Below are 24,833 nucleotides of genomic sequence, written 5' to 3'. Positions count from 1 at the left end.
GACCCCACTCTGCTAAATTAAACACAAACTCCAAACACTCCAGAGCAGCTCTGAGAGAGTGCTGCACAGTTAGAGATGCTGTCTTTTGAATGAAATATTAAATCGAGGCCCATTCTGTCTTCTTCACTAGGTAGACAAGGTGGTGAAGAAGGCTTTCATCAGTCAGAACATTGAGTTTCGGAGATAGGATGTCTTGTTGCAGCTGTACAAGACTTTGGTGGTACCTCATCTGGAGTACTGTATGCAGTTCTGGTCACCCTACTATTGAAAGGATATTATTAAACTAGAAAGAGTGCACAAAGGATATACGAAGATGCTACCTGGGCTAGAAGGTTTGAGTTGTAAGGAAAGGTTGGATAGACTGGGGCTTTATTTCCGTGGAGCGTAGGAGACTGAGGGGTGATCTTAGAGAAGTTTATAAGATCATGAGAGGCGTAGATAACGTAGATAGCTGACAGTTTTTCCCCGTTATAGAGGAGTCTAAATAGAAGGCATAGGTTTAAGGTGAGAGGGGATGAATAGAAAGGGGTCTGGGGCAATTCTTTTCAGAGGATGGTGAGTGTCTGGAATGGGCTGGTATAAGGAGAGTGGAGTGGGTGAGGTGTGAAATAACACCATAGAGCCAGTCTCCAGTCACCAAGGTACTCTTTATTTACATGTGGGTAGTTCAAGACATTGAGCCAGCTCCCTCAGAGCCAGCTTTCAGAGCGAACAGGATGTCTTACATTTCTGTTATTATCTGTAAGCCAGGGCATCCTAATTGGACAAGATTAACAACCCCAATCAGGGAACTCATATTCTATACAGTCCATCTGACTGACTTTGTTAAAATCCCAGTTTCACAAAGATATAAAGAGACAACAGCAATGACAGTTGTACATTAGACAGTACATTTCTGTTATTATCTGTAAGCCAGGGCATCCTGATTGGACAAGATTAACAACCCCAATCAGGGAACTCATATTCTATACAGTCCATCTGACTGACTTTGTTACAATCACTACGAGGTAAAGATTGTGAAGCAAACACACTAACAGTGGACCTGTATAGGACTCAGGAGTTGTGGGAATGAGATTCAATGATCAGGTGAGAATAGAGAGCTCCCTGAAACAGACACACTGGCAACAGAGCTTCAACAAAATTGGAGTGTAACATCAGAGAGACAGAAGGGGTAATTGGTGGGTACTTCTCTCTTACCTTTTATGACTGAATATTTATTTAAGTTAAGACCATAAATACAATTTTAAAACTTTACAGAGATAATTATTGTTTTAGAACTTCAAACTAAATTCCTTCAATTGATAGAGTTTAAGAGTTCTACTTGTCTGTTTGACCTAAACAGGAATAAGATTTTTCTCATCTAGACTTAAGTAGGAGAACCACTATGATAAGAGAAAGCATTCATTTTCTATTTAGTTAAGGTATGGCTTTATATTTGTCCTCCCTGATCTATGTAGGAAATCCTAGATGTTCCTGGCAATCTGGCTGACCATGTGTGCAGGAGGTCCCTCCAGCTGGAACAAGTCAAGCTCTGGCTCAAGCTCCAGCTGGAGGCAGTACAGTGCATTCAGAAGATGAGAGGTTCATTGCCTATTTCAGGACATGGTCTCTCCACAGCTGAAGGAGGTGCAGGCCAAGAGAGAATGGATGACCAACAGACCAGGCTGGCTGTGAGGAAATGCCCCAAAACCCTCTCACTTGCAAACCATTTCTCCAACTTGGAAAAGAGTGAAAGTGGAGATTCCTCTTTGGAGGCCTCCCGAAGCCAGGCCATGGCATTCTGGGAATGGTCCAGCTGCTTGGGGAGTCAGGAAGGAAGAAGTGGAAGGACAACAGTAAGGAATTCATTCATTACGGTGTGGATGGCACCTTTGTGGCTGTAGATGTGACTCAGGATGGCATGAGAAACTGACAATAATTTCCAAATCTACTGTGATGTCAGAAAGGCACCTAAGGGGCAACGTTTTCACACAGAGGGTGGTGCACGTATAGAATCAGCTGCTGGAGGAAGTGGTGGAGCTGGTACAATTACAACAGTTAAAATGCATTTGGGTGGATACATGAATAGGAAGGCTTTAGAGGGATATGTGCCATATGCTGGCAAATAGGATGAGATAAATTTAGAATATCTGGCCAGCATGGATGAGTTGAACTGAAGGGTCTGTTTCTGTGCTGTACAACTCTACAACTGGAGAACACAAAATTTAATAGCCTTTGGCTCATTGATTTCAATAAAGACTAACTGTCTTTCACCAAGGATGGGGGATTTCAAGACTAGGGGGAGCAATTTTAAAATGAGAGGAGAGAGATTTTGGATAAGTACACGGCTAAGAAAGGTTTCGAGGGATATGGGCCAGGAGCAGGGAGGTGGGAATAGTTTAGTTTGGGATTATGATTGACATGGACTGGTTAGATCGAAGGGTCTGTTTCCACGCTGTATGACTCTATGACTGCATAAGTAAACCTGGCTTTGTATCACATTATAGGCTAATATGCATTCATATCGAACTGATCTCCTTTACACAAAGTGTCATTATTTCGTGTTACAATATCCAAGGAATTGAATATGCGATTGTCAGTGGAAGCCACGATCTTGAAAATGGATTGGCTGTTGGATAGGCTGCCAATGGAGGAAGGTTGGGAGGGAGTGTAGAGTTAGATACCTGGATGGGAAGCTTGGAAGCTGAGAGGTTGGGGATAGGCAGGAGGAATCAGAGGTTGGGAACTTGTGGGGGGGTGGGGGGGAGTGGTAAAGGGGGCGTGGTCCTTGGCCAGATCAGTGTGGGGAATGTCCTGGGATGGAAGAGGCATGGATATTGTGTCTGGATGATTGAATACATGTGCTCCTTAATAAGGCATGCTGGATTCGTAAGGTACATGTAAAGGTTTGCCCTTCTTAGATTCACCCAGTCATCACCTGGATATAGCTACCAGATCAATCTGTGACCAATCAAAGGCACCAATATGGCTGCAAGGAAATGCCCTATGAAAACTATCTGCCTGCGTTGCCTCTTACAGACCCTAAGCTCAGCTCTTCATGAACCCCCATCTCATCACTTGATCCTTGAATGAATAAGCCTTGACCAATAGACTTCACGCCCCAATACCTGTTGGCTTCTGATTTAATGACAGCCTAGATTACATGTATTGAGGTTTTGATAGGGTGAGATACTTACGGTCAGTTGCATTGTCAGCTCTTAATGGGCAGATGTTTTTTAAAAGTTTACTCGAGGGACGCGGGTATCACTGGCTGGCCAGCATTTATTGCCTGTCTAGTTACCCTTGAGAAAGTGGTTGTGAGCTGCCTATGTGAACTGTTGCAGTCCACCTACTGTGGGTTGACCCGTATTAGTGAAGAGGTTCCAGGATTCTGACCCAATGATACTGAAGGAACAGCAATATATCAGGTTTTGAAGGTCTTGCCTAAGGAGACTTGGTAAATTTCTGCTGCATATCCTGTGGATAGAACATATCTTCCTCCTGTGCATTAGTGGTACAGGGAATCAATGGCATGGACGTGGCACCAATCAAGGGGGTCTGTTGTGTCCTGGATGGTGTCAAGGATCTTGAGTGTTGTTGCATTCATCTAGGCAAGTGGGGAATGTTCCATCACATTCATAACTTATGCAGTAGATGGTAGACATGGCATAATACATCTGCTATTTTGGTTCAAAGATCCAGAAATGTACTTGCACTGAACAGCACCATTGACAGCCTAAGGATGCTCTGATATGCTTTCACAACCAATAATCCAGAAGGCAAAGAAAAATTAAAATTGCAAATGATAAAACTCATTCTGTATGCTTAAGAATGGAGATCCAATATGACCAGCATGTTAATTTTCAACTACAGCTGATATTTAAAAATTGTTTTGTTCCTTATAGGGTATTTATTTTAAACACAGTGAATCCTGTTGTGCCACCAAGTTGAATTTAACAAAGTCCCACAATTTTCAATGAGATTTGACCAATATTTCCTGAAATACACAAATCTGGGACACCCCTCAGACCTATAATCTTCCTACCTGGTACACCAACGTACAGACTAGCAAAAGAGCTCCATCAAAAACTAAAACATCTAATTGAAGATTCACACCACTCCATTCACTCCACACAAGAATTCTTGAACACCAGCAAAAACACCAAGATAGAAGAGTATGAAATATTGGACTCCTTTGATGTAACGGCCCTTTTCACATTAATTAGCATCAGCCTGGCCAAAGAAACACTGGCATCACTACTAGGAAAACCAGGACCACACACACCAGACAGCACCAACTTCATCAGCAAAGACAACATCCTCAAGCTAGTGGACCTGTGCCTCATCACCCACTTCACATTCAATAACAAAACCTGCAAACAAGTCAACGGAACACCTATGGGATCACCAATATCAGGGCTCATAGCATAAGCAGTAATGCAGAGACTTGAACAAGCTGCCCTCCCATCTATCCCACCCAAACTTTGGGTCTGCTACGTAGATCAACACAAAACAGAACAAATTAGAGGGAACGTACCACACCATCAACAATATCCTGGCAGGCATAAAATCCACAACAGAGAAGGAGAACGATAATGGAATCCCATTCCTAGACGTGACAGTTGAATGTACAGTTAATGGAGAGCTTCAAACAATCGTCTACAGAAAAGCAACACACACAGATCAAATACTTAACTTCAGAAGCAATCATCCCAACAGCCACAAAAGGAGCTGCATCAAGACATTATTTCAACAAGCTACATCGCACTGCATCGCCCAAGAACGACAAAAAATAGAAGAAAAAATCTATATAATGCTTTCAAGAAAAAGGGGTACCCAATAAACACAATCCACCGATTCCTCAGAAACAAACCCAAACAAGCAGACGCATCGCTACCAAAAACTACACCCACCTTACCTTACATCAAAGACATATCAGAAATGATTTCCAAACTACTCAGACCCCTTGGTGTCATGGTAGCCCACAAACCTACCAACACACTTAAACAGTGACTAATGGACCTAAAGGATCCATTAGATATTACCAGCAAAACTAATGTCATTTACTAGATATCATGCAAGAACTGTAAAAAATACTACATCGGACAAACTAGCAGGAAACTTGCCACCACGATACATGAACACCAACTGGCCACCAAAAGACATGACCCACTATCACTAGTTTCTATACATACAGACAGGGAAGGACACCACTTCGACTGGGACAACACACACATTCTAGGACAAAGACACACATGAGAATTCTTAGAGGCATGGCATTCTAACCAGAACTCCATCAATAAACACATTGGTTTAAATCCTATCTACCTTCCCTTGAAATGAAAGAAACGGAAATGACGGCAACCATCTTAAGAAACCAAAACCTAAAAATAGAGAGATGGGACATATCACCAGTGCTTCACCGGAAATTCTCACGTTATCTAGTATGATGATGAAAAGTCTAAAAACAAACCTTCAAGCTCAGTGATCTAACTTACATACTTATATGACCAATAAGTCTGTTTCCTTTTGATGGCATTGTCTACTGTTAAATCTTTCAATACATGTATCACCCAAAGTTATAACCCTCCCTTTACAATCTCTACTTTCATTTACCTCATTCTTTCCTTCATAATTATGATGTTGATATGTTATTTATGTAGGTTGTTTGATGCAGGATAGCGTCTCCCCTCAAGTGTTATCCTACATTATACATTTTTACTAAATATCAAGTATTACAAATGTAAAGTATTAATTCAATTTGAAAGAAAATAATGCATTGAAATCTTTCCAAGCTGATAAACAGCAAGGAAATGGAATCTAGTAGAATCTGAAAGAGTGATTTAGTGACTTGAGCACATAACCTAAATCTAGATCTAGTACAGTATTGAGGGATTGCTATGCTCTTAAATGTGTTAAGGCTAACATGAGATATTAAGCCAATAACTTGAGATAGGCACAAAAAAAATGTCATTGCACTACTTGCAAGAAGAATAAGGGCATTTTCGATAAAATAGGTTATCTGATCACTATTACACTGCTGTCTGTTGGAGTGACATGGTATGTAAACTGACTGCTACAATTCCTCTATTAAAACATTGAGTTCACTTCAAACTTCCCTCATTGGTTATAAGACATTTTGGATTGTGCTGAGACTGTGAAAAGCCCAGTCTAAATATAATTTCTTTCATTATTCTTTCACTTCAGAATGGTGGGACAATGGTTCTATAATCGGGTAAAGTATTTGTAAATAAACACATGTCGTTGGGAGCAAAGGGCAAGAATTTTGTCAGTGCTGTGGCTCTCCCAGCAGTGGAACTGGAAGTATGCACCTTCCACTTTGTTATTTTATTCTTTTCCAAGGTAATTACAATGCCCAGGTCAGTGAAGAAATGCTGGCAGCTGACAATGCAGCTTTGCAACAGCTTTCTGGTTGAACTGGGCGGTCTCCCCATCATAGCGACAACTTTCCTGCAAATCTTTATCATTAGCATAAGACTTGCTAAGACCACAAAGGTGGCACAGCTTTTTTCAGACTTAGTTTTCACTTGTAAATGATTTACATTACATTGGTTTCCCCTATTTCATGTGCATATTATCGCTACTTGTTGAGACCAGCTAAATGTATTGGCATGCTCAAGGTTGGCACACATTAATGGCTGAAAGGGAGTTAGGAGCACTTTCTTTGTTGTAAAGGAAGGAATGTGGTGTTTTTCTGCTCACTCTTTATTGAATGAACATTTTAGTATCTAGCGTTGTGCTTGCCACTCTATGGGTCATGTCTAAACTTGCAGACTTATAATTCTTCTATGCATTGTAAAGAGTATTGTCCAAGATCATTTGCAGTGGGGATAATTGAAAGGTAGAACATAGCTAGCCAACAAATTGAGATGGACCCACTCTTGGATAGTGCCTAACTGTGCTTTGGGCCTCTCATTTCCTTCCCGGACTAGCTGTTTCCATTAACTCCTCACTCCACCACATTCCTATACACCGTTCTTTTCACTTGACTCCTCCATGTCCCTGTCCCTACTCGAAACCCCCACCATCTTTCTGACTCTGAGCTTTCATCCAAGCAGCCGTACTCCTACTCCCCTCCCTCATGCTACAAAGTTTAAGAGACACTACTGCAGAAAACCAATTGGTGCATGACCCTGTTTCAGCAAATGTGAGCTGGGTGCCTTAGGATTTTTATGCACTGCTAACTTTATATTGACTATTGTACATAATTTTTAAAAAGGTTATGCTAATAAGTCTTTATGGCATGCAAATATATTATGAGCATGAATCCAGCACAGGCCAGTCTGAGGCTTGCTATGTTACAAATATGCTGCTGACTTTCACCGTCAGGAAATTTGAATACACATCCAACATATTTAAGTTTTCCTGACACACATTTCCTGATCTTGCAACTCCATACAATTCTCCTCAAAGGATTTAGTACAAAGACCATACTTCTCAATGAACTCTGAAATGAATACAAAGGGAATTATTACATACTTTGGTGCATACATGGAATGATGTTATCATTGATACCTGTCAGATACATTTCAATCAAGACATTGCTGTCTTTGAGTAGAATAGCAAATAAAAACAATAAAAAAGAATAAAATTGTTTCCTGAAGTTGAGTACAAATGTTTGAAATCTGAACTGAAAACTACAGAAAGGTCTGAAAGTACGCATTAGTAATGGATGTTCTGCTCTGTACCTTTAAATGAGAACATCTTTCTCTTCATAGATGCTGAAAAAAATCAGTTTCTTTTGAATCATGTTTTAATTCTACTTGTGTTAGAATGGCTTGTGAAAACATAATCTTACATAAGCATTAGGTATTGTCAGAGCACATTGAATCTTCACCTGTTTTTTTCACTGTCTTGAAGGTATAATAGGCACAATTTTAATTATTTATTTCAATCATTTATATATGCATCTCCTTTTTGTACTTCAAGACCAGGTTTGAATACCATCTGTCTATTTGTACTTTCAATTAATATTCCATAGAAGAGCCCTGAAAAATAATGTTATGCTGTTTCAAATTCAAAAATAATCCTATCTACCATAAAAGTACTAAATGTTGCATATATACATGTAAATTTGTACAAAAGTGTACATAGTTATCAGAAAAAGGTGGTAACTGGACACCTTAAATTACATCTAAATGTACTTACTATTTGATGTAGTAGACTCAAATTAATGTACTCCTCAATTTAAAAATTCTTTTTCTCAAACAGATTGATTTTTTTTTCAAATGCTAATTACAGACTGTGGCAAAGGCTTTAAATCAGCCCACATTATTGTGTTGCAATGCCTCTTTCACTCATTCAGTGCTCAGATTTCCATGGGAGGCCTTCCCTTTTGTATTCCGGCTAATAAGCACAGATGTTCAGCCTGGCTCATACAGAGCAAGTTTTGCCTAATAACCATTTTTAATATGGACAGGTTGCACCTGTTCAAGAAATGGGGCTGGACTGGAAGGACTTGATTGCTTCTAAAAGAAAAATTGGCATTGAGTTATTCAAAACATAACCGTAGTGAAAAGATAATCAACATCCATCACAGCTTGCTATAGCCAAAGTGGTCAGTGGCTGAGTTCTTTCTTATCCCTTTTTGTTGGCTTAAACAAGCACAACTGTTAAAATCAATTCTTCTTATTTTCATAATATCCCTCATCAAAGTCATCTGGATGTCGAAAATTTGAATTTGGTCGTAATAACTGTGAAACTCCTCCTTAGACAGTTCTTGACTTGTTTTAAGAATTACATGTGGAGAATAATCAACATTTCCTTTATTCTATAACCTTAGCCTATTTCGTAGTTTAGCTCAGTTTGAACTTTGCATATTTTTATAAGCTGTACAAATAACCAAATGTGTTATTTGGAAATTTGATTCAAGCATGATATGTCTGAAATTGCCAATATTTGTAAAGCTAAATTCACACAAGCTGCATGCTTGTTAGTATACTAGGATCCCAATCCAAAACAAAAGATAATATTTCCCCTGCTAAACACTGGATATGTGTAAAAGGAGCCCATCTTCAGCTTGTTGTCCTGGGAGGTACATTACAGTCAATTAAATGTGCCTTGCAAATAATATAGCATCCAGCTTCTTTGCCAGTGGCCTGACTGGGGGATTGCTTGTTTACTTGGCAAGCATAGTTCAGTCTTTCAGCAGGGCACACCTTTTTAGTGTACATTTTTATGGTATCACATTGCAGTCTGACACATGCACTGTGTTGTTACAGCAGGGTAGAGAGACAAACAGAGATTTCAAACCACCTGCTTAAGCATGCTGATTCAAATAATTTAATTCCCAGTCAGTCGTAGCCTGTTTATAGAGATAGGCAGGGGGTTGCAATTCTGCATCAGCAGAGAGAAGTTAAATTTACACAATTTTTTTTTTCAAAATTGGAATTCATTACCCAAAAAGAAATCCAAATTAGCAATTTTGATGTCAAAAAGGAGATTAAGTGCACATGCATATCACTGTCTTTGGAGCATCATAAGTCAAATCCATGAAGGAAGAAATGCTTAAATTAGGCAGCAAAGGTACCTGAAATATATAACAAGCTGGCATCAAAATGCTACAGATGGAGTTAACAGGCTGCCAAGGCAATGTACAGGGATGAAGGAAAATGACGTTTCCACATTTGCCATGGAAGGAGATGGAGCAGAAACATGAATAATTATTTAAAACTTTGACAAAAGCTATTCAAATAGCTTAATACGCCACTCCAGCTGTACGCTAAACTATGCGAGTGCATAATTCTTTCAAACTCCTTTTAGTTCACTTTCATGTGGACATTTCTGGGTTTGCCAGCAGTTTGTCCAGTTGCTCTTGAGAAGGGAATAGTAAGCCACCTCCATGACCCATTGCAGACCATCTGGTGTGAGTACTCCTGCAGTGCTATCAGGAAGGGAGTTTCAGGATTTCGGTTCAGTGAAAGTGAATGAACAGTGATATAATTCCAAATCATGATGGGCTGTGGTTTAAAAGGGAACTTGCATGCATTCCTATGCATCTGTTGCCTTTTGTCTTTCTAGTTGGAAGGGTCCCAGGTTTGTAAGATGCTATTATGGGAGCTGCAGTAAGATTCTGCAGTGCGTCTTTTGTTTTATTCTTGAACAGGATGAGGGCATCACTGGCTAGGCAGCATTTATTGCCCATCCCTAATTGCCCACACAGCAGTTAAAAGTCAGCCACATTGCTGCGGGTCTGGAGTCACATGTAGGCCTGACCGGGTAAGGATTGGAATTTCCTTCCCTAAAGGACATGGGTGAACCAGATAGGTTTTTCCAATGATCAACAACGGATTCATGGTCATCATTAGACTCTTTAATTCCAGATATTTATTGAATTCAAATTCCGCCTTATGTCATGGTCCCTAGAGCATTATGTGGGTCTCTGGGTTAACAATCCAGTGATAATACCACTAGGCCATCATCTCCCTAAAAGCATATTGGTGTTATTGTCATTTGTCCAGATTTGGAGAATTTGAACAATGAGTCCTGTGAGGATAATGAAGGGCCCATTAAAGTATGTTCCTTGGTTGAAGATTTAATTTATTGATAAATATTATAAGCAGGATATACCACCTGATTTGCAACATCCACACAATAAGTGATAAGTAAACTTTGGACCTAAGGACTAAAGCTTCCCTAACCTCACAGTCTCTCTATCTTGCTCTGTTTTTAATCAGCTTTTAATCACCTTTGGTGTCTTATGTGTCTTGGTGTCATTTTCTGTCTGAATGTTCCTGTGAACACCTTAGAGACATTATTATTGAATGGTCTGAACAGATGTATAAGTTGTTATTGGGCAAGAGGTAAATCATTATGAAAGGAAGGAATGATGAACAGTGCTGTTGTATATGGTTGTGAAGTCAATCCCATTCAAGTTTCACAACTTCCTTCCGACAGGAAGGAGATCAGAATTGCACGTAATATTCCAAAAGTGGCCTAACCAACGTCCTGCAGAGCTGCAACATGACCTCCCAACTCCTGTACTCAATGCTCTGACCAATAAAGGAAACCATACCAAACATCTTCTTCACTGTCCTATCTACCTCTTACTCAACTTTCAAGGAGCTATGAACCTGCACTCCAAGGTCTCTTTGTTCAGCAATGCTCCCAAGGACCTTACCATTAAGTGTATAAGTCCTGCTAAGATTTGCTTTCCCAAAATGCAGCACCTCGCATTTATCTAAATTAAACTCCATCTGCCACTCCTCAGCCCATTGGCCCACCTGGTCACGATCCCGTTGTAATCTGAGGTAACCTTCTTCGCTGTCCACTATACCTCCAGATTAGATTCCCTACAGTGTGGAAACAGGCCCTTCGTCCAACAAGTCCACACTGACCCTCCAAAGAGCAACTCACCCAGACCCATTTTCCCTCTGACTAATGCACCAAACACTATGGGCAATTTAGCATGGCCAATTCACCTAACCTGCATGTCAATTGTGGGAGGAAACCCACACAGACACAGGGAGAATGTGCAAACTCCACACAGTCGCCCGAGGCAGGAATTGAACCTGGGTCCCTGGCGCTGTGAGGCAGCATTGATAACCACTGAGCCACCATGCCATCCAATTTTTGTGTTATCTGCAAACTTACTAACTATACCTCTTATGTTCACATCCAAATCATTTATATAAATGATGAAAATTAGTGGACCCAACACCGATCCTTATGGCACTCCACTGGTCACAGGCTTCCATTCTGAAAAACAACCCTCCACTACCACCCTCTGTCTTCTACCTTTGGGCCAGTTCTGTATCTAAATGGCTAGTTCTCCCTGCATTCCATGTGATCTAACCTTGCTAATCAGTCTCTTGTTAAACCCCTTACTGAAGTTCATACAGAAGTTCAGCACTCTTCCCCTCATCAATCCTTTTTGTTATTTCTTCAAAAATTTCAATCAAGTTTGTGAGACATGTTTTCCCACACATAAAGCAATGTTGACTATCCCTAATCAGTCCTTGAAGAATAGCGAGAAGGTAGGAAGGAGCTCAAACAGGGAGTTAGGAGAGCTAAAGGGCGCTATGAAATGCCTTAGTGCAGCATGATTAAGGAGAATCCCAAGATATTTAATACATATATTAGGAGCAAGAGGGTAGCTAGGGAAAGAGTAGGCCCACTCAAGAACAAAAGAATTAGTTTATTTATGGAGCCAGAAGAAATGGGTGAGATCCTTAATGAATACTTTACACCTGTATTCACCAAAATTAGGGTCATAAGGGATGTTGAGGTTAGGCAAAAGCCGTGTGAATAATGTTGGGTAGGTCAACATAATGAAGGAGGAAGTGTTGAGTGTCTTGAAAATTATTAAGGTAGACTAGGCCCCAGGGCCAGATGGGATCGACCACAAGATGTGGGAATCAACTGAAGAAATAGCTGGGGCCTTAACAGATATCTTTGCATCCTCTTTGGCCTTCAGGCAAGGTTCCAGAGGACTGGAGAATGGCCAATGTTGTTCCTTTGTTTAAGAGGCGAAACAGAGATAATTCAATAAGTTAAAAGCTAATGAGCCTGACTTCAGTCATGGGGAAGCTCTGGGAGAAGAAAAATGAGAGACAGAATTTATTCACATTTGGAAGCAAATGGAGTTGTTAATGATAGGCAGCATGGGTTTGTATGGGGAAGGTCTTGTCTCATCAACTTGATTGAGTTTTATTGAGGTGACAAGAATGATTGATGAAGGAATGACTGTGGATGTTGTCGACACAGACTTTAATAAGGCATTTAATAAGGCGCATCACGACAGGCTGCTACAAAAGATAGAGTCTCATGGGATCTGGGGTGAGTTGGCTCGTTGGATACAAAACTCGCTTGGTCATCAAAAACAGTAGTAGTGGAAGGTGCTTTTCAGAATGGAAATTAGTAACTAGTGGTGTTCCGCAGGGATCAGTGCTGGGACCTCTGTTGTATGAAATATATATATAAATAATCTGGAGAAAAATGTGGGTGGTCTGATTAGTAAGTTTGTGGATGACACCAAAATTGGTGGAGTTGCAGATAGTGAGGAGGGTTGTCAGAGGATAATGTGAGATACCAATAGATTGCAGATTTGGGCAGACAAATGGCAGATGGAGTTTTATCTGGACAAATGTGAGGTAATGTATGTTGGAAGATCAAATTCAGTGGTGAATTATACAATAAATGACAGAATCCTAAGAAGCATTGACATACAGAGGGATCTGGGCATACAGGACCACAGATCCCTGAAAGTAGTGACAACACACGTGGATAAGTTGGTCCAGAAGGCATACAGCACGCTTGTCTTCATTGGCCGGGATATGATATCAATAATGAAAGTTAGCAAGTCACTCCACAGTTGTATAAACCTTTAGCTCGGCCACATTTGGAACATTGCGTGCAGTTCTAGTCGCCATATTACCAGAAGAATGTTGATACCTTGGAGAGGGTTCAGAGAAGGTTTACCAGGACTTTGCCTGAACTGGAGGATGTTAGGTATGAGGAGAGATTGAATAAACTTGGATTGTTTTCACTGGAAAGACAGAGGCTTTCAAAATTAGGAGAGGCCTAAATAGGATGGATAGTCAGAGGCTTTTTTTGCCAGGGTGGAAAGGTCAACTACACGGGGGTACAGGTTTAAGATGAGAGGGGGATAGTTTCGAAAAAAAGTGCAGGGGAAGTTTTTCAGTCAGAGGGTGGTGGATACCTCGAACACACTGCCAGTGGAGATGGTGGAAGCAGGCACAATAGCAACATTTAAGGTGTCTCTTGATAGTCACAAGAACGGGAGGCGAACAGAGGGATAGAAACTGTGTGTCGGCAATAAGTAGCAGGTCTAAATAAGGATTAGGAATTGTGCAGGCTTGGTACGCCAAAGAGCCTGTTCCTGTGCTGTACTATATTGTATATATGCTATGTCTACCTATGTGAAACCCATGGGAAATGACCAATTACATTAATACAGTTATTAAATCTCAGTAATGCAGATGGAAAATGGTACACTCAGCTTCCCTCTGTAAATATATAATTCTATGTATCTTACCCCACTTGCTGATGGACACCCTCTTTCTACAGATACGTACAGCCAAATATGGCATTAGAGACCATACTGGATACCATGGGATAGATTCCCAACTGAGTTTGGACTCTTCTACTCCAGGGAGAAAAAAAATGTGGGATGTGATTGCTTTTCAGACTTGCCCTTCCCCCTTACACTGGTTCTCTGTCCTGCTCCCCCAAAGATAGATTTGTGAGGAATCCATATTTCAAAGTTCTTTCTCTTAAAAAAAACACTTTAATACAATGCTTTAGTTGGCCACTAGGTGGCATGGCATGCAGTCCTGTGACAATGTCTGTAGAAGCACAAATATGTTCTGTCAGTTGTTTGCTACCTCTAACATTTGATGATTTGATTTCATTTTTTAAAAGAAGGCAGACAGCTGGTAATATTAAATATTTGATTAAGCAGAGCAGTAGGTCTAGTTATTAACAGAATTAGCAACATAAATTAGAAATTTGATCAACAATTCAGCAGTTTGTTAATCTACAAGCAGGAAACCAAGAAACCAATGTGTGAGTTCCTCGAGTCCTGATATGTCCAAGATCAGAACTGATGCATTCGCATTTCACAAATAAATAAAATAAATTTAATGATGTGGAGTATATAAGGTGCAAAATCTGGTCCACAGACTGGCAGTATGGTGATGAACAGCTTAAAGTGTTAAAAGGTTTAGATTAGATTCCCTACAGTGTGGAAACAGGCCCTTCGGCCCAACCAGTCCACACCGACCCTCCGAAGAGCAACCCACCCAGACCCATTTCCCTCTGACTAATGCACCTAACACTATGGACAATTTAGCATGGCCAATTTAGCTGACCTGCACATCTTTGGACTGTGAGAGGAAACTGGAGCACCCGGAGGAAACCCACACAGACACGGGGAGAATGTGCAAACTCCACACGGACAGTCATCCAAGGCTGAAATCGAACCTGGGACACTGATGCTGTGAGACAGCAGTGCTAACGACTGAGCCATGGTGCCACCCCATGGGAAACACTAATGCTAATTGAAGATTTTATGTATTTTATATATATATGTATTCATTTGTGGGATGTGGGCATTGCTGGCTGGCCAGCATTTATTGACCGACCATAATTGCCCTTAAGAAGGTGGTGGTGAGTTGTCATCTTGAACCGCTGTAGTCCACCTGCTGTGGGTTGAACCACATTGCCATTAGAGAGGGAATTCCTGAATTTAACCCAGCAACAGTGAAGGATTGGTGATATATTTCCAAGTCAGGAAGGTGAGTGGCTTGGAGGGGAACTTGAATGTAGTGGCATTTCCATATATCTGCTGCCGTTGTCCTTCTAGATGGAAGTGGTCATGGGTTTGGAAGGTGCTGTCTGAGGATCTTTGGTGAATTTCTGCAGAACATCTTGTAGGTAGTACATACTACTGAGCATCAGTGATGGAAGGAGTGGATGCTTGTGGATATAATGCTAATCAAATAGGTTGCTTTGCCCTGGATGGTGTAAAGCTTTTCGAGTGTTGTTGGTGCTGCACTCATCCAGGCAAGCGGGGACTATTCTATCACACTCCTGACTTGTACCTTGTAGATGGTAGACAGGCTTTGGGGAGTCAGGAGGTGAGATATTCACTGCCGTATTCCTAACCTCTGACCCACTCCCACAGCCGTTGCGTTTATGTGGTGAGTCCAATTGAGTTTCTGGTCAATGATAACCCCCAGGATGTTGAGAGTGGGGGGTTCAGTGATGGTAACATAATTGACATGATGATACAACTTTGATGTCATCTCGCAGGACTGGAGGAAGAGGAGAATGGAAGCACTGGATTGGAGAGCTGTAATGAGTATAATATATAGAACAACATAAACACAATACAGGATTTACTGAAAGTGAGTGAGTGTCACTCTTGGATAAGGTAAGGATTGAGATGCAGCATACTCTGAATAGAAACAGCAAAGTCAGATAGAGCAGCAGAGTGTAACATGGACTCCATGAGAACGTATGGCAGGCAGAATCCATGGACTACACTAATGCAAGATAAACTTGACAGAAGTAACACGGCCTATAAATACGGCCATAGCAGTATAAACCACGCTGGTATCAGTATTCACTCAAGGTCGAAAGGCGCGGGAGCTGTATTTAATAGGTAAGTTACTACAGCTAGGCAAAGCTGTTAGAAATTTGAATTCTCAATGGGTCCCATTTTGAAGCATAGCTTTCAACAGTCAAGTATAGTTGAGCAAAATACTTTGGATACTTTGAAATGCTTTGAAATAATAAAGTGCTGGACTCACTCAGTGGGGTCAAAAGTGAGGAGGTAAGAAATGGGTTACGTTTATAGTCACGTGCTCACAGGAGCACAGTGAAAACTTTACAAGTTGCCACTTAGGGCGCTATCTGAGGTACAAAGGTACCTCAGTACAGAACCTTGGATTGAAAATAAGGAAAGGAATGTTTAAAAATGTTAAACATTATAGTTCTTCTACCTAAAGAGGAGAAAAAACAAAGAGTACAGTTAACAGTTCAACACCACAGTCAATCAGGGCCTGGCCATGCCAGGCTCGCACTCATCTCCAGGGTTTGACTGCCCCATTTCAGGCTTGAACACTGTCCCCGGTTCCCAGATCCCTCCCTCACTCCCATCACCGTCCCGGACTCCCTGATCCCACTCTCACTCCCATCACCGTCCCGTACTCCCTGATCCCACTGTCACCGCCATCACTGCTCCGGGCTCCCTGATCCCACTCTCACTTTCATCACTGCTCCAGGCTCCCTGATCCCACTCTCACTCCCATCACTGCCCCTGGCTCCCTGATCCCACTCTCACTCCCATCACTGCTCCGGGCTCCATGATTCCACTCTCACTCCCATCACTGCTCCGGGCTCCCTGGTCCACTCTCACTCACGTCCCTGCTCTGGGCTCCCTGATCCCACTCTCACTCCCATCACCGTCCCGTACTCCCTGATCCCACATTCATTCCCATCACCATCCCGGGCTCCCTAATCCCACTCTCACACCAATCACTGCTCCGGACACCGTGATCCCACTCTCACTCCCATCACCGTCCCGGAAGCACTGTTCCCACTCTCACTCCCATCAGCGTCCCATACTCCCTGATCCCACTCTTACTTCCATCCCTGCTCCGTACTCCGTGATCCCAATCTCACTCCCATCACTGCTCCGGACTCCCTGTTCCCACTCTCACTCCCATCACCGTCCCGTACTCCCTGATCCCACTCTCAGCCCGATCACTACTCCGGACTCCTTGATCCCACTCTCACTCACATCACCGTTCCGGGCTCCCAGATCCCACTCTCACTGACATCACCATTCCGGGCTCCCGGATCCCACTCTCACTCACATCAACGTTCCGGGCTCCCGGATCCCACTCTCACTCCCATCACCGTCCCGGACACCCTGATCCCACTCTCACTTCCCTCACCATCCGGAACTCCCTGTTCCCACTCTCATTCCCATCACTGTCCCAGCCACCCTGTTTCCACCCACAGTCCCATCAATCTCCCATACTCCCTGATCCCACTCTCACACCCATCACTGCTCCGGACTCCCTGTTCCCACTCTCACTCCCATCAGCGTCCCGGACTCCTTGATCCCACTCTTACTTCCATCGCTGCTCCGTACTCCGTGATCCCACTCACACTCCCATCACTGTCCCGGACTCCCTGATGCCACTCACACTCCCATCACTGTCCCGGACTCCCTGATCCCACTCTCACTCCCATCACCGTCCCTTACTCCCTGATCCCACTCTCACTCCCATCACTGCTCCGGGCTCCCTAATCCCAATCAGTCCCATCACATTCCCGTACTCCCTGATCCCACTCTCACCCCCATCACTGCTCCTGGCTCCCTGATCCCACTCTCACTCCCATCACGGCTTCGGGCTCCATCATTCCACTCTCACTCCCATCACTGCTCCGGGCTCCCTGGTCCACTCTCACTCACGTCCCTGCTCTGGGCTCCCTGAACCCACTCTCACTCCCATCACCGTCCCGTACTCCCTGATCCCACTTTCATTCCCATCACAGTCCCGGGCTCTCTAATCCCACTCTCACCCCCATCACTGCTCCGGACTCCCTGATCCCACTCTCACTCCCATCACTGCTCCGGACTCCCTGTTCCCACTCTCACTCCCATCAGCGTCCCGGACTCCTTGATCTCACTCTTATTCCATCCCTGCTCTGTACTCCGTGATCCCACTCACACTCCCATCACTGTCCCGGACTCCCTGATGCCACTCACACTCCAATCACTGTCCCGGACTCCCTGAACCCACTCTCACTCCCATCACCGTCCCGTACACCCTGATCCCACAGTCACTCCCATCACCGTTCCTTACTCCCTGATCCCACTCTCGCTCCCATCACCGTCCCTTACTCCCTGATCCCACTCTCACTCCCATCACTGCTCCGGACTCCCTGTTCCCACTCTCACTCCCATCACCGTCCCGGGCTCCCTGATCCCACTCTCACTCCAATCACTGTCCCGTACACCGTGATCCCTCTCTCACTCCCATCACCGTCCCGGACTCCCTGATCCCACTCTCACCCCCATCACTGCTCCGGGCTCCCTGATCCCACTCTCCCTCTCTCACTCCCATCTCCATCCTGTACTCCCTGATCCCACTCACACTCCCATCACCGTCCCGGACTCCGTAATCCCACTCTCAGTCCCATCACCGTCCCGTACTCCCTGATCCCACTCTCACTCACATCACTGTCGCGTACTCCCTGATCCCACTCTCACCCCCATCTCCGTCCCGTACTCCCTGATCCCACTCTCACTCCCATCACCATCCCGTACTCCCTGATCCCACTCTCACTCCCATCACCGTCCCGGACTCCGTAATCCCACTCTCACTCCCATCACCATCCTGTACTCCCTGATCCCGCTCTCAATCCCATCACTGTCCTGTAATCCCTGATCCCTCTCTCACTCCCATCACTTCCGTCACTGCTCCAGGCGCCCTGATCCCACTCTCACTCCCATCACCGTCCCGGACTCCCTGATCCCACTCTCACTCCCATCACCGTCCCGGACTCCGTAATCCCTCTCTCACTCCCACCACCGTCCCGTACTCCCTGATCCCACTCTCACTCCCATCACCGTCCCGGACTCCCTGATCCCACTCACACTCCCATCACCGTCCCGTACTCCCTGATCCCACTCTCACTCCCATCACCGTCCCGGACTCCGTAATCCCTCTCTCACTTCCATCACCGTCCCGTACTCCCTGATCCCTCTCTCACTCTCGTCACTGTTCCAGGAGCCCTGATCCCACTCTCACTCACATCACCGTTCCGGACTCCCTGATCCCACTCTCACTCCCATCACCGTCCCGGACTCCCTGTTCCCACTCTCACTCCCATCAGCGTCCCGTCTCCTTGATCTCACTCTTATTCCATCCCTGCTCTGTACTCCGTGATCCCACTCACACTCCCATCACTGTCCCGGACTCCCTGATGCCACTCTCACTCCCATCACTGTCCCAGACTCCCTGAACCCACTCTCACTCCCATCACCGTCCCGTACACCCTGATCCCACAGTCACTCCCATCACCATCCCTTACTCCCTGTTCCCACTCTCACTCCCATCACCGTCCCGGACTCCCTGATCCCACTCTCACCCCCATCACTGCTCCGGACTCCCTGATCGCACTCTCACTCACATCACCGTTCCGGGCTCCCCGATCCCACTCTCACTCCCATCAATATCCCATACTCCCTGATCCCACTCTCATTCCCATCACCGTCCCGTATTCCGTGAGCCCACTCTCACTCCCTCATTGCTCCGGGCCCCCTGATCCCACTCTCACTCCAATCACTGCTCCAGGCTCCCTAATCCCACTCTCACTCGCATCCCTGCTCTGGGATGCCTGATCCCACTCTGACTCTCATCACCATCCCGTACACCCTGATACCACACTCACTCCCATCACCATCCCGTACTCGCTGATCCCACTCTCACTCCCATCACCGTCCCGTACTCGCTGATCCCTCTCTCACCCCCATCTCCGTCCCGTACTCCCTGATCCCACTCTCACTCCCATCACCGTCCCCGGCTCCCTGATCCCTCTCCCACTCCCATCTCCATCCCGTACTCCCTGATCCCACTCTCACTCCCATCCCTGCTCCGGGCTCCCTGATCTGGTCAACGCTGCCTCCTTTTGCCTTCACTGTGAAAAACAAGGAACAGACGAAGGTGACAATGAACGGTAAAAGAAGACAGAAAATGAAAAAGAAGGGTTTTAGATCAGTGATGTTGAAACTTTATTGCTGGAACAGCACAGCAGGTTAGGCAGCATCCAGGGAACAGGAGATTCGACGTTTCGGGCACAGGCCCTTCTTCAGATTCCTGAAGAAGGGCCTGTGCCCGAAACGTCGAATCTCCTGTTCCCTGGATGCTGCCTGACCTGCTGTGCTGTTCCAGCAATAAAGTTTCAACTTTGATCTCCAGCATCTGCAGACCTCACTTTCTCCTTAGATCAGTGATGTGCACTGTGAGGAGCACCATTTGCTTCTAGTGCTCCTGCTGTGTTTAGTTAAGCTCTGCGTAATCTTTGGTTTTCCCAGAACATTGTTGTGCGGAAAATCATTAGCCTCGGATTGAGAGTTGGGGTTCAGTGACAGAGTTTATTATACAAGGAAATACTGGTGCTCTGGGTTGGGAAAGACACCAACAGCACAATGGTCAACTATGACCCCTCTCTCAACCCGGAGCACATGTCAAGATACTTTTATCGATTTTGTAACAATAGGTCAGTGAATAAGTTATTGTCTTTGTAACATGGTTTGTTTACGGTAAACATTGCGGAATTGTTGATAGTTTCAGTGCAGCCATTGTCAGTACCAGCGCAGACTTTATTAATTTCAGTGCAATCATTGTCAGTTTCAGCGCAGAAATCGTCAGTTTCAATGTCTGCACTGGAATAATGGGCGCTAATCGCTCCTCCTGAGAAAGACGATTATTGCAGCCCTGCCATTTCGCATTGAGTTTGTATCAAGCTGTTAGCATTTCTATTAAACTTTTGGTTGGATCCAGACACTTCGGCAGGCAGTATACACTACTCATATGTATTCACTCCCCCGCCTCCTTCAACTAATCAACAAAGTTGTGAGTGCATTGTGCTGGCTTTCTGGTGGCTCCAGGCAGTGTCTATATTTGCTCTGCTGTCGCTCTCCATATTGTGGTCTGACGGCCGTCTTGTGTCTCAAGTGGCCAACTGATGGTTCAGCGGCCATCTTGTGTGTCCGTGTGCCTAATGTCACCCTGCCCCGTGTCATCACCGACTTCAATATAAAATCATAGAATCCCTACAGTGTGGAAACAGGTCTTTTGGCCCAACAAATCCATACCACCCCTCCAAAGAGTAAGCCACCCAGAACCACTCCCCCTACCCTATATTTACCCTTGGCTAATGCACCTAACCTGCACATTCCTGAACACTATGGGGCAATTTGGCATTGCCAATTCACTTAACCTGTACATCTTTGGATTGTGGGAGGAACCTAGGCAAACACAGAGAAAATATGCAAACTCCACACAGACAGCTGCCCAAAAGTGGAACTGAACCAAGATCCTTGGAGCTGTGAGGCAGCCGTGCTAACCACTTAGCCACCATTGTGTAATGTGCTCTTCTGTTGAGCTGAAATTGAGATTTGACTGTTTTAGTTGCCCCTTACTTTGAATTTGTCACTTTTCTTCAACTCACAGCCACCACCAGAGTAGGTGAGTTTAAATTATCTTTAAAATTTGATGTTGAGCCAAAAATGAACCTCCCAGCTCTGTAACACTCCTGTCAGTGTGTGCTCACTGTTTTCCTGCCCTAAGGGCAGCGTGGTGGCTCAGCAGATAGCAATGCTGTCTCACAGCACTGGGGAGCCGGATTCAATTCCAGCCTAAGGCAACTGTGTGTGTGGAATTTGCACGTTCTTCCTGTGTCTGCGTGGGTTTCCTCCCACAGTCCAAAGATGTGCAGGTTTGGTGAATTGGCCATGCTAAAATTGCCCGTAGTGTTCAGGGATTTGCACATTAGGTGCATTAGTCAGGGGTAAATGTAAAGTAATACGGTAGGGAATGGGTCTGGGTGGGCTACTCTTTGGAGGATCGGTGTGGACCTGTTGGGCCAAAGGGCCTGTTTCCACACTGTAGGGATTCTATATTCTATGTTCATTCACCATTCTTCTCTCACTCCTTTTGGTAATTAGCTGATGTACACTATAGTCTGATGTTTGTGTATTGTGAAGGAGGCACAATTGCTGCCAGAAGCTCATCTGATTGAATTGAGTATGACGGTCCATTTCAGGAAACGCGCTTTTCCAGCAACACATTTTCAGCTCTGATCTCCAGCATCTGCAGTCCTCACTTTCTCCTCGGCCCATTTCAGGACCAATGTGGCATGCACTTTCTGTGCAGCACTTGGGGATGGAAAATGTCAAGTTAGATAGGTCCATGGCACACTCCTACAGAGTATGGTTTTGGTCATCTCCAGCATCCATGCTTGAATGGTGAAAGTACCAATGTTTTTATAATTAATGCAAGAAGGTTTGAAAAGAAGGATTTTCTTTTTAATGACGAGCTTTGAAAATGTTTTTTGATAAACGTCTAAAGAAAGGAAAGAAGAGAATAGGGGCAAGAACAGGATAAGTCAGATTCACTATCTCTTCAAAAGAACCTGTGCAATCTTGATTGGCCAAATACCCTCTTTCTAAGTCATTGTATTATCCAATTATGTTAAAGTATTTTCTAAACAAATACAACCATGTAGAGCACGGTGTTCTTTTCTGAAATTGATTGTTTTTCACACTTTGGATAGAACCCAAATTAAATCTCAACATGCCCTTCCACTTTTATCAGCACAGGCCTGAAAACATTTGGAAAAAATGAGTCTATTCCAACACCAAGGCAAAATGTCATTACAGAGGGCAAGCATTACTGGTTTAAAAATGATGGAAGCAAGATTGAATTTAATTAGATATATTGATAAATAGCCCACATCCATAACTCCAGGAGTGATTTCGAGATAATGTGCTTTTAATGTGGCACATTTTTGAAATGACGTTAAACACAAGATTGCAATGTGGTTATTGACACTCTGTGGATTACGTTGAGCCACTTCCCAATCATTGAGTTAGCTGTGGGGGTAGGCCATTGGCAGGATGAGGAAGAGGGATGTTCGTGAGGATATCAGGGGGGGCATGAAATGAGGGTGAGGGAATAGCAGATAGAGGGATGCATTCCATGTGAGACTTGTATGATGAATGCAAGACAAAAGTAAAAGGCATTGGGCGACAGATCAAGAGATTTGAAATCGAAATTGGATTACACCAAGGATTGGCACAGAGAACTATGCTCTTCCTGGATCTTCCAGCTGAGCAAATAAGACATGAAATAACTTTGCCAATGATGTTTGCAGATTACATTGAGCTACATGGTGGGAATGATGAAAACACAATCATGTATTTAGGAAATTAGAGAAAATTGGAATACGAAAAGCAGATCCAATCTATAGATTGTGACTTTGACCCTCGAGGATGAGGGAAGATGAACTGGCTGCCCTGGTTGATCCACCCACTCCCTCGGTTGAACGCAATATGCTTAGTTTGAAAAGGATCTCTTCATTTGTGGATATCTATCTCCACGATCCACTTCATTAATGTTTTGAAAGGGAGCCAATTTCAGGACAATGCAATGGTGTTGTGAAATTACCCTATCAATCGAAAAACCAAGGTAATGTTTTGGGGACCTGGGTTAAAGTGCCATCATAGCAGATGGTGAAATTTGAACTCCAGAAAGAAGAAATCTGCAAAGAAGTCGAGTGATGGCCATGAAACCATTGCCAGTTGTCAGGAAAATCCCAGCTGGCTCACTAAAGTCCTTTAGGAAGGAAACTGCCCTTCTTATCTTGTCTGGTTTACACATGACTCCAGACCTACAGCAACATGGTTGACACTAACAGTCCTCTGTTAATGTACCACATAAAAATCGATAGTCACAGGTGAGGTGCTGGAAGACTGGAGGTTGGCAAACGTGGTGCCACTGTTTAAGAAGGGCGGTAAAGACAAGTCAGGGAACTATAGACCAGTGAGCCTGACCTCGGTGGTGGGCAGGTTGTTGGAGGGAATCCTGAGGGACAGGATGTACATGTATTTGGAAAGGCAAGGACTGATGCGGGATAGTCAACATGGCTTTGTGCCTGGGAAATCATGTCTCACAAACTTGATTGAGTTTTTTGAAGAAGTAACAAAGAAGATTGATGAGGGCAGAGTAGTAGATGTGATCTATATGGACTTCAGTAAGGCGTTTGACAAGGTTCCCCATGGGAGACTGAGGAACAAGGTTAGATCTCATGGAATACAGGGAGAACTAGCCATTTGGATACAGAACTGGTTCAAAGGTAGAAGACAGAGGGTGGTGGTGGAGGGTTGTTTTTCAGACTGGAGGCCTGTGACCAGTGGAGTGCCACAAGGGTCGGTGCTGGGCCCTCTCCTTTTTGTCATTTACATAAATGATTTGGATACGAGCATAAGAGGTACAGTTAGTAAGTTTGCAGATGACATCAAAATTGGAGGTGTAGTGGACATCAAAGAGGGTTACCTCAGATTACAACAGGATCTGGACCAGATGGGCCAATGGGCTGAGAAGCGGCAGATGGAGTTTAATTCAGATAAATGTGAGGTGCTGCATTTTGGGAAAGCAAATCTTAGCAGGACTTATATACTTAATGGTAAGGTCCGAGGGAGTGTTGCTGAACAAAGAGACCGTGGAGTGCAGGTTCATATCTCCTTGAAAGTGGAGTCGCAGGTAGATAGGATAGTGAAGAAGGCGTTT

The sequence above is a fragment of the Chiloscyllium plagiosum genome, chromosome 3 (assembly GCF_004010195.1).
Source record: "Chiloscyllium plagiosum isolate BGI_BamShark_2017 chromosome 3, ASM401019v2, whole genome shotgun sequence".
In the NCBI taxonomy this organism is placed as follows: Eukaryota; Metazoa; Chordata; class Chondrichthyes; order Orectolobiformes; family Hemiscylliidae; genus Chiloscyllium; species Chiloscyllium plagiosum.
Note: the sequence above shows the minus strand (reverse complement) of the source record.